This window comes from Malurus melanocephalus, unplaced genomic scaffold (assembly GCF_030028575.1).
Source record: "Malurus melanocephalus ecotype Western Australia unplaced genomic scaffold, MMel_1.1 scaffold_1107, whole genome shotgun sequence".
Taxonomy (NCBI): Eukaryota; Metazoa; Chordata; class Aves; order Passeriformes; family Maluridae; genus Malurus; species Malurus melanocephalus.
This window is the reverse complement of record NW_026624339.1, coordinates 48,664-57,847: the sequence shown is the minus strand read 5'-3', so window position 1 is coordinate 57,847 and position 9,184 is coordinate 48,664. Positions and strand designations below refer to the sequence as shown.

The window sequence follows — 9,184 nt, the reverse complement described above, 5'->3', positions numbered from 1 at the left end:
CCACAAAACACCTTTGAAATTCAAGAACCATCTCATTCTGCCTTGTTGCCTCTGCACTTTTTTTTTCCTCTTACTTGTTCTCCTCCTTTCCCAGGTTATTCCAGGTAAGACACGTGTTTTATTTGGATCACAAAAGAAATGTTTACACATTTCTGTGTAATTCTACCCCTTGCCTAAGGATCTCTTCTTATGAGGAGCTGCTGGAGCTGGGAAAGGGAGAAAAGGGGGATCAGGGGGGATCTTGTGGCTCTGCACAACTCCCTGACAGGAGGAGGCAGCCGGGGTGGGTTTGGGATCTTCTCCCAAGTAAAAAGTGACAGGATAAGAGGAAGCACCTCAAATTGCACCAGGGGAGGTTCAGATTTGATATGAGCAACAATTCCTTCGCAGAAATCTCTGTCCAGCCCTGCCAGGGTGAAGTTCCCATCCCTGGAGGATTTTACTGATCTGGCCTGGGCCTCAAATCCCTTTGAGGAAAGGAGTTCTTATGAGAAGGGAAGACTTCTCTTTGGTTTTGATTTTTTCAGTTGTGGGATAGCTCTGGAAATAATACCTGGGACACTGAAATGATGGGAAATATCTGCTTTCCCTGAGTATTTACCCAGATTTGCATTATGGCAACCTAAATCAGCAGGATTTGACTGCAGCTGGGGGTGAAGTGCTCCTGGAACCATCTGAAAACCTGACCATATTTACAACATTTTAMGGAGCAAATAACAGAGTGGGATGGMGGAGGAGAGGCACCACTGGGGGTRGTCAGRAGGGAAAAAAGTGGGGGAAAGTCCAGTAGTGGCCATTGGGACTGAATAGCCAAAAAAATAAGGGCTGTGAAGGAAAATAAAAAAGGTATTTCCTGGAAGGAAATAAACTGAATTTCCAATCTGGGCTGGGSATGGAGGACCCTTCACTGAGCAAAATTAATCTCCGGCCGGATTTACATCTGGTGGAGCYCGTGAGCTGGTTCCTGGCTCCCTCTTGTGGGAAAAGCTGCTGGAGGAGGAAGGGAACCCGTGGGGCAGGATTTGCTCTGGTGGAAGGGTAAAAGCAAGAGGCAATGTCTCTCTGCTCCGATCCTCAGCRCTGGTAATTCACAGATTAAATGTGCGGTGATTATTAATGTTTGGAGAGCAGGGATGGGATTTAATATCAGGCATCGAATTCTACAAAGAAATTTAAATTTTGGAGGGAGTTGCTTGCATTCAAGTGCATAGCTATTAAATTATTTTTTTTCACAAATAAATTGAGTTTTTGGAAGGAGTTGCTTCATTCCAGTCAAGTGTAGAACTATTAAATTAATTTTTTTCTATCTTTATATAAATTTATAGCATTTCTATARTTAAAAATAAATAAATAAAACGCTCTGTAACCATGGTAACACTGAGAGCTCTGCTCTGGGCAGGCTTTGGGCAGGATTAGGCTGAACCAGGGAGGAGTTTCGTGCTGCTTTGGCCACAGCCCCTGCCTGTGCTGTCCCTCTCCAGACACGCTGGTACCCAGCAGACTGTCTCCAGCACGCTGGGGTGRGATTGAAGCTGGGAATGGGGTTGGAGAGGGGGAAGGAAGGATTCCCCTCCTTACCCACACCCTTATCCACGGCAGCCTTGCCCTGAACACCCATGAGGGAAGGGCTGGGCAGCCAGGGCTGGTGCTGGACCTTGCCTGCACTGATGGGGACATCCTGCCCTGCTTGTGGAAGGTCCAGCTGTCCCTCCTGGTGTGGCTGGGGCAGGACATTGGGGCTGGGACTGGGACTGAGAGTGTCCCACTCTGCCACAATATTTCTGGGTATGGACCCAAAGCCCACCTCGGGCTGTCCTGTGTCCCCATCTGGGCCACCACTGGAGCATCCCTGAGCCTGGTCCTGCCCTCACTGACCCTGCAGATCCCCTCATCCCACCCTGAACGCTCACCTGCAGCCAGGCCTTGGTCACCCTCCCCCCAAACTGTCCCTGCACAGCCACAGCCCCGGTCCTGGGGGTGCAGGGACACCCCGGGGTGGTCCCCAAGGATGGGACATCCTGATCAGTCACCTCCGGGTCCCTGGAGCCCTCCACCCCGACCTCGTGGCGCAAGGGCAGCGCGTCTGACTCCAGATCAGAAGGTTGTGTGTTCGAATCACACCGGGGTCACTCTGGGGCACCACTGGCACCCCTCTGCTTTTCTGGGGGGCTGCTCTGTGGGAGGGACAGGGCTCAGGGAGGGTCTGCCCACATTTGGGGCATGGAATTTATGGGGGCAATACGAGTTATAGGTCAGGATCATGAGGAGAACAAAGCAGGAGAGTGTCTGCCACAATTTACCCCAGGAGGGAGGTGAAATCTTCTTCAAAAAGCTTTTTAAATGTAGGAAATGTTTCAACTGCAGCCTCAGTCATTCCTGGAGGACCTGGACAGACTTGGCTAGCAGGGTAACACGGGGTGGTGCCGTTAGTAGAGGGRATTTCTGGAGGAGGAACAGGAACAATTATTCAGTGTAGGATTGTGGAAAAAGGGATGAGTTTCTGATGAATATGAAAAGGTGTTGTTTTTTTTTTTAAAGAGGGTTAAGAAAGACCAGCTGGAGAGCTCTAGTCTGGGCAACCACAGCTCAAAGCCTGCCTGAAGACTGTGGAAACAATCCTCCTGAAAGCCATGTCCAGATGGAGGAGAGATGTGAAAATGATGGGAAGGCCAAGGATTTACCAGGGACACAAAATAATAGATTTCTTTGAAAAGATGATTTCTTTGCTAGCCAAGAGGACACAGAGGAACATCATYTGTCTTGGCTCTGGTGTCACCTCTGRCAGGGTCCCCCAGATGTGTCCCCRCAGCAGGACACACACACAGAGCAGCTGAGCTCAGTCCAAAGGCAAAGCAAAGGGGCAGGACYGGGCACTGAGGGGGTCAGGGTCAGCCTTGGCAGYCSRGGTGACCCTTCACTRCTTGATGCTGAGCTGGGCGTGCTTTGGTGTCTCTGGGGTGGGGGCAGAGGATGTTCCACAGAAGGAAGGACACGAGCAGCCSGACAGGGACAYRGGGACAATGAGGGGACAGGGCCAGTGGCGCAATGGACAACGCGCCTGACTACGGATCAGGAGATTGCAGGTTCGACTCCTGCCTGGCTCAACACTTTTAGCCCAGGAAAATTCCTCCTGCTCCCTGRGTGACCACCTTCCTTCTCCTGACCATCACCCATCCTCCCTCAARCWCCTCATGTCCTGTCCCWGCATCACAGCCAGGGGCAYCACAGCAGAGTGCAGGTGCTTCCTGAGCTGCTGTCCTGCAGCCTGGACAGAGCCAGGGTATCCTGTCACCCCAGGTGTCCTGGTCCCCAGCCCTCTCCAAGGCTCCCATTGGTCCTGCTGCCCTTTGTCAGTGCCTCGCCAAGTTCAGCACCTGACATGAATGAGCCCTCTCATCTCAAATTAGAATAAGATCCCAGAGAAGTTTTGGAGTTTCCATCCTTGGAGTTATTTAAAGTTCAACTAACAAAACAACCCAAAAGATGTGAGAGTATTGCGCTCCGAGCAGGGATTGGTTGACCTGCTTTCCAAGGATCTCCTAAAATCTATTTTWTTTTTTTTTCTATTTTAAACTAATCCAGGGATGGGAAGGCCCCCAGAGCTGCAGGAGGGCTGGGCCAGTGGCGCAATGGACAACGCGCCTGACTACGGATCAGGAGATTGCAGGTTCGACTCCTGCCTGGCTCGCAATTTTCCTGCCCACAGCCTGGCTGTCAGGTTGATGGTGACAGGGGACARCTTTCTCCATGGAGCCCTGCCTTGGCCTGGTATTTGTCCCTTCTTGGTGGGCTTCCTGCAGTAGAATTTCCCTCACAGCCGGGGAGGCTCTGACTGGATGCACAGGCAAAAAAAATTCCCCATGGGATGGTGAATCACTAAGAAAGGAGTCCGGAGAGGCTGTGGCCTTTACATCCTTGGAGATATTCAGAGCCTGAGCATGCAGTCCTGATCTGAATGTTGTAAGTTGAGCAGGGCACTGGACTAGAGACCTCCACATGTCATTTCCAACATGAATCACTGTTGTTTCATGTAAAATTTCCTGTTCTTTAGTTGCTTCATGCCACGTTTGCACACTCGTGGAGTTGTCACCACCATTCAGTCCCTTCACTGTGACTCTTGGGCCAGGAAGGTCGAAGGTGGCCAAGGGTAGCCCAGACCAACTGGCCATCGAGCAAGACCTTGCTGCAACTCACCTGCTCACCCCTCTGTGACCAGGAAGAAGCAAGTGGAGGACTAAACAAAAAGTGGACTCAGCTTTTCCCTCATTGAGCACCACAGCTCCAGAGAATCCTTTGTTGGTTGGGAAATGGAACTGCACATCCCATGAGGAAGGAAAGATGTGTCCTACAAAGCACCAGGAGAGCTGAGCTGGAGCCTGGAGACCACTACAGAATTTCTTCTCCTGGGTGGTGGAACCAGTGAGGATCTGGCATCTCTACTGGCATCTCCCCACAGGTGAGGAGGGCAAGGCTGACGTGGATGGGGCAAGTGGAGCAAAGTGAGATGTTGGCACTTCTCTTTGACCACCAACAAATCCAGGTGGAACTGAAGGAGGGGCAGCAGTAGGGGCCAGAGGCTGGGGCCAGTTCTCAGTGGACTGTGATCACACCTGACTGTGGATCAGGGGACTGCAGGTTCAGCTCCTGCCTGGCTCATTCTTATTCTCCCTGGCTCTGTCTTCGTGAGGTCCTTTACCCTTCCAGGCCTTTTTTGCCATCTCTCAGGTGTCAACATCACAGGAACATCATTTTGTGCCATCAAAGCTGTGAACAGGGCACTGCTTCCAGAGCAGAACTTGACAAGGCAGTGACAAAGAGCAGCAGAACCCTGGAGAGGGCTGGGGACCAGGACACGTGGGATTCCAGGACACCCTGGCTCTGTCCAGGCTGCAGAACAGCAGCTCAGGAGGTGCCTTTGGGGTTTGCTGTGGTGTCCTGGCTGTGGTGTGGGCCCCAGCTGAGCCCCATTGGAGCGCAGAGACAGGACATGAGGAGCTTGAGGGAGGATGGGTGATGGTCAGGAGAAGGAAGRTGGTCACYCRGGGAGCAGGAGGAATTTTCCTGGGCTAAAAGTGTTGAGCCAGGCAGGAGTCGAACCTGCAATCTCCTGATCCGTAGTCAGGCGCGTTGTCCATTGCGCCACTGGCCCTGTCCCCTCATTGTCCCYRTGTCCCTGTCSGGCTSCTCSTGTCCTTCCTWCTGTGGAACATCCTCTGCYCCCACCCCARAGACACCAAAGCACGCCCAGCTCAGCATCAAGCAGTGAAGGGTCACCYGGGCTGCCAAGRCTGACCCKGACCCCCTCAGTGCCCGGTCCTGCCCCTTTGCTTTGCCTTTGGACTGAGCTCAGCTGCTCTGTGTGTGTGTCCTGCTGTGGGGACACATCTGGGGGACCCTGTCAGAGGTGAMACCAGAGCCAAGAYAAATGATGYTCCWCWGTGTCCTCTTGKCCATCAAGGCAGAAATRTGTTGTCTGAGAGTGTTCTGCCCCTGGGAAGTCCATGGTCCCTGTTTCCAATCATCATCACATTCTGCCTTCATTTGGGCATGGCTTTCAGGAACATTCCTTTCATAATCTTCATGTGGGGCTGGCCAGACTCTTTCTTTTTACTCTCTTCCTGAAGAAACTCCTTACGTTGTTCTTTAGGAACTTCTCTGTATTTCCATCATCTTATTCCTGAATCATTGTCCGTGAACACTCTAGGAGTCCCCTGGACTGGCTGTACCAACCCACTCCTTCCTTCCAGGGAAATATCACATGGAGCTGAGTCCAGGTCCCCCAGAAGAGACTGAGCCTGCAGTTGTGAAGCTTCTACTTTTCAAAGTCTTCACTTGARCTTCTTCATGAAGCAAAGCACAACAAATACCCACCACACGTCCCTGCAGTGTCCTGCACTTTGGACACAACCCATGACCAGTCAGTCCTGGGCTGGAAATCCACACATCTTCCAGGTGAATGAAGCCTCTGTCCCCAGGGAGGTGCTGAGCCATCCCTCCTGCCCCTCTGGAGACACCATATCAGGATCCTGTTTCTCCTGGAGAGGCTCTGCAGAGCTGCTCTGTGGTCATTTCCAACATTCTTCCCCGGAATTATCTCATTTGGAGCCCTCTTTGTTTGGCAAGGCAACAGGCAAAGATGGTGCCACTCCTCTGCCAGATTAACCAAAATTCCCATTCTTTCAAAGGATGCCCCAAATTCTGGGATGCYATTTGGGCAGGGAATGCTCCATCCTTGACCTCGTGGCGCAATGGYAGCGCGTCTGACTCCAGATCAGAAGGTTGTGTGTTCRAATCACACCGGGGTCAGGACGCCCCGTTTGTGGGGATGGGAGATGGGAATCTCATGGGCAGTTCCTTTTTGCCATTCCACTCTGTAACTCTGCACCCCAAATCCCTGCTGAGGGGCAGTGGGTGAGCCACAGCAGAGTGGCCTTTCCTTGCTGGATGAATGTTCAAATTATCTGGATAACTTCAGCCTTCTGTTATCCAAAATTTGCAAAGCTGACAGGATTAGTGGACACTCCAAGTGTGGCTTCATGTCTGGGTGTCACTTCTGGTCCCCAACCCCGTTTGGAAGGGCAAGGACCTGCTAGGGGGGATAATATCCCTTTGAAAGTTCTTCTTCAGACTGAATAATCCAAATTTTTCTCCATCTCTCCACCCATCCCCTGTATCTAAGTCTCCCACCACCTTGGTGGCTCTCACTGAACTTGCTTCACTGTGCCAGTGGGTTTTTTTTTGTTGTTGTTGATTCTGTTGAAACACCTGGATCTGGGGAGCCTAAACTGAACCATCAGGACCAGACATCAGGAAATTTAACTCTGCTTGGTCTCTTCCTGATTCACCACGGTGGACAGGAAAAAAAAGGAGGCTTGAATCTATAGGAATGGTTTTATATGAGTTACAGTTCATAAAAAGGTAGTTTTTAAACTTAAAACTAGAGCCCTTGAAAACAGAGTTTTTTAAGGGCTTTTTCGAGGTGAATTTTAAAATGTATTAGCAGGAGACATCCTGGGAGAAGACAATGGATAAATAAGAAAGACAAGGCCCTAAGAGCCCTTATCCCAAACTCCTGGAGTGCCACCAAAGGGTTGAGTGAGCAGGGTTTTCCTCAAGATGTCGCTGCCTCACTGCTTTCAACRTCACAGAATCATCGAGGTTGGAAAAGACTTCATGAATCATTAAGTCAAATGTCCTTGGCTTTGGCTCTGCCTCCATAATTTGATTTTCTGTCCCTTTGACTTCTCAGAATAGGAAGAAAATCAGGGATTTCCTTTTGCAAGTCTTCCACCTATGAAAAAGCCTCAAATAGTACAATTTTCTACATGCTGTTCCTGGGACAACTAAAACTCTCTGGAAAGAAAACCTGATAAGAAGCTTTATTCTGGTAGACTTCTCATCAGAAGTATTTTCAGTGCAGGCAATGAGAACAGTTTTTACATTTCATAAAAAAGTTGAGTTGACAACTATTTTCACTTTTCAGTGGGCTGATCTCTTAAGGCTTCTGAAAGCCTTTTTTAAAAAAAAGGACTTTTATTTTTTTTAAATACTTTTTTTTTTAAAGTAGGAGAGATTTGAGTCACAATTTAGGGAAGGTTATTTTTGATCTGCTGGACCTTCCTGCACATGACAGGGGGGCTGGAATAAGATGATCTTCGAGGTCCCCTTCCAACCCAAACCATTTGATGATTCTATGACAAACTGCCTGGTGATGAGGTTTAAATCAAAGGGACATTTTAGCAGAGAGTAGAACTTGGCATCTCCCATTCAAGAAAAGTTGTTATAAATTCTTAATAACCAAGATTATTTMATAATCTTGAGATTCTCTGAGTGTTTCCAGTGAAAACACTCTKTCTTGCACAAACAGGGAAATCTTTGAGGCCATATCAAATTGGGAAAAGTAAGGGAGAAAAGCTTAAAATATTCCATATTGCTGTAAATCTCTGTAACAAATGCTCTTTCATTTTTAACTTTTTCCTCAAAAATCCATTTCTCAGGAAACTGTGATCAGTCCTATCAAGGTCTGTTACACAAAGCAGTTTACTCTGAATATTGACAGAGAAGTAGCTTGGCCAGAGCAGRATGTGAAGCCTAAAGCTGGGATTCCTTCACACAGCAACAGATTGGGTCCAGCTCTGSAATTTTTGTGGCTGGTGGAAATGATTATGGGAATTTGAACTGCATTTTGTCAGACAGTAAGGATTTTTTTTTTGTTTTGGTTTTTTTTTTTTTTTTCCTGGCCATATAAGCAACCATGTCACTCTTGTGACAGGCTTCCTTCTAGAATGATCCAATGACTGTTTTGGAAGCTGAAGTTTCATTTTCATTTCTCTCCACCCTGTTGGCTCAAGTCTCAGTGCCTGAGTTGAGGACAAGCTCATATTTCCCTGTGAGTGACCAAGGAAAGGTCATTTTTGATCCGCTGAACCTTCCTAAGGATAAAGAGCACAGAATCCCAGAATGGATCAGGTTGGAAGGCAACACTGGAGGTCATCTGCCCCCACCTCCCTGCTCATTTTGTCTCATCCTAGAAGACACTGCACAGGAGTGTGTCCAGACAGCTCTGGAATATCTCCAGTGAGGGAGATTCCCCACCCACAGGTTCTCCTGCTTGTGGAGGGAGAGTCCTTCCACACCAGTAAAAGTTCTTTAGCCTCTTTTTTTTTCCCTTGGTACTTGAAACTATCAATGAAGTGGCTGCTGGAGAAGTGTTGGAGGAGTTTGTTAACATTTGGATATCAGGAGGAATTTCTTCATGGAGAGAGTGGTCAGGGATTGGATGGGGTTGCCCAGAGAGGTTTGCAGTCCCCATCCCTGGAGGTGTCCAAGGAAGGACTGGATGTGGCACTCAGAGCTCTGGGCTGATGACAAGGTGGGGGTCGGTCACAGGTTGGACTCAGTGGTCTGGGAGCTCTTTTCCAGCCTAAATAATTCTGTGATTCTGTGATTCCAACAGACTTTGTGTCTCTCCTTTTCTCTGGCCAAGCCTATCCCTGGTGCTCTCATCCCTTTGCCTCCATCTCACTCCTTCCTTACTGTGGAGCAGGATGGGGATGCCAGGGCTGTGATTGCCCATGGAGTCCCCCAGTCTTCAATGTGGGCATGAATTTTTGCAAATATCTTCAGCAATGGCATGGGCAAAAACCCTCAAAGAGTGAAATATCCACGTTTGTAATTTTATTTA

General features: G+C 49.1%; 5 non-coding genes across 5 annotated transcripts; 4 read left to right on the top strand and 1 right to left on the bottom strand.

Annotated features, from left to right (window-relative positions):
- Positions 1-2,057: 2,057 nt before the first annotated feature.
- On the top strand, positions 2,058-2,129 carry TRNAW-CCA (transfer RNA tryptophan (anticodon CCA)). Its single transcript has one exon. It is a non-coding gene; the product is annotated as a tRNA-Trp (tRNA).
- A 902-nt stretch (positions 2,130-3,031) lies between these two features.
- On the top strand, positions 3,032-3,104 carry TRNAR-ACG (transfer RNA arginine (anticodon ACG)). Its single transcript has one exon. It is a non-coding gene; the product is annotated as a tRNA-Arg (tRNA).
- Positions 3,105-3,615: 511 nt separating this feature from the next.
- Positions 3,616-3,688, top strand: TRNAR-ACG (transfer RNA arginine (anticodon ACG)). Its single transcript has one exon. It is a non-coding gene; the product is annotated as a tRNA-Arg (tRNA).
- Positions 3,689-5,076: 1,388 nt separating this feature from the next.
- Positions 5,077-5,149, bottom strand: TRNAR-ACG (transfer RNA arginine (anticodon ACG)). The gene has a single exon. It is a non-coding gene; the product is annotated as a tRNA-Arg (tRNA).
- Positions 5,150-6,234: 1,085 nt separating this feature from the next.
- On the top strand, positions 6,235-6,306 carry TRNAW-CCA (transfer RNA tryptophan (anticodon CCA)). The gene has a single exon. It is a non-coding gene; the product is annotated as a tRNA-Trp (tRNA).
- Positions 6,307-9,184: the final 2,878 nt, after the last annotated feature.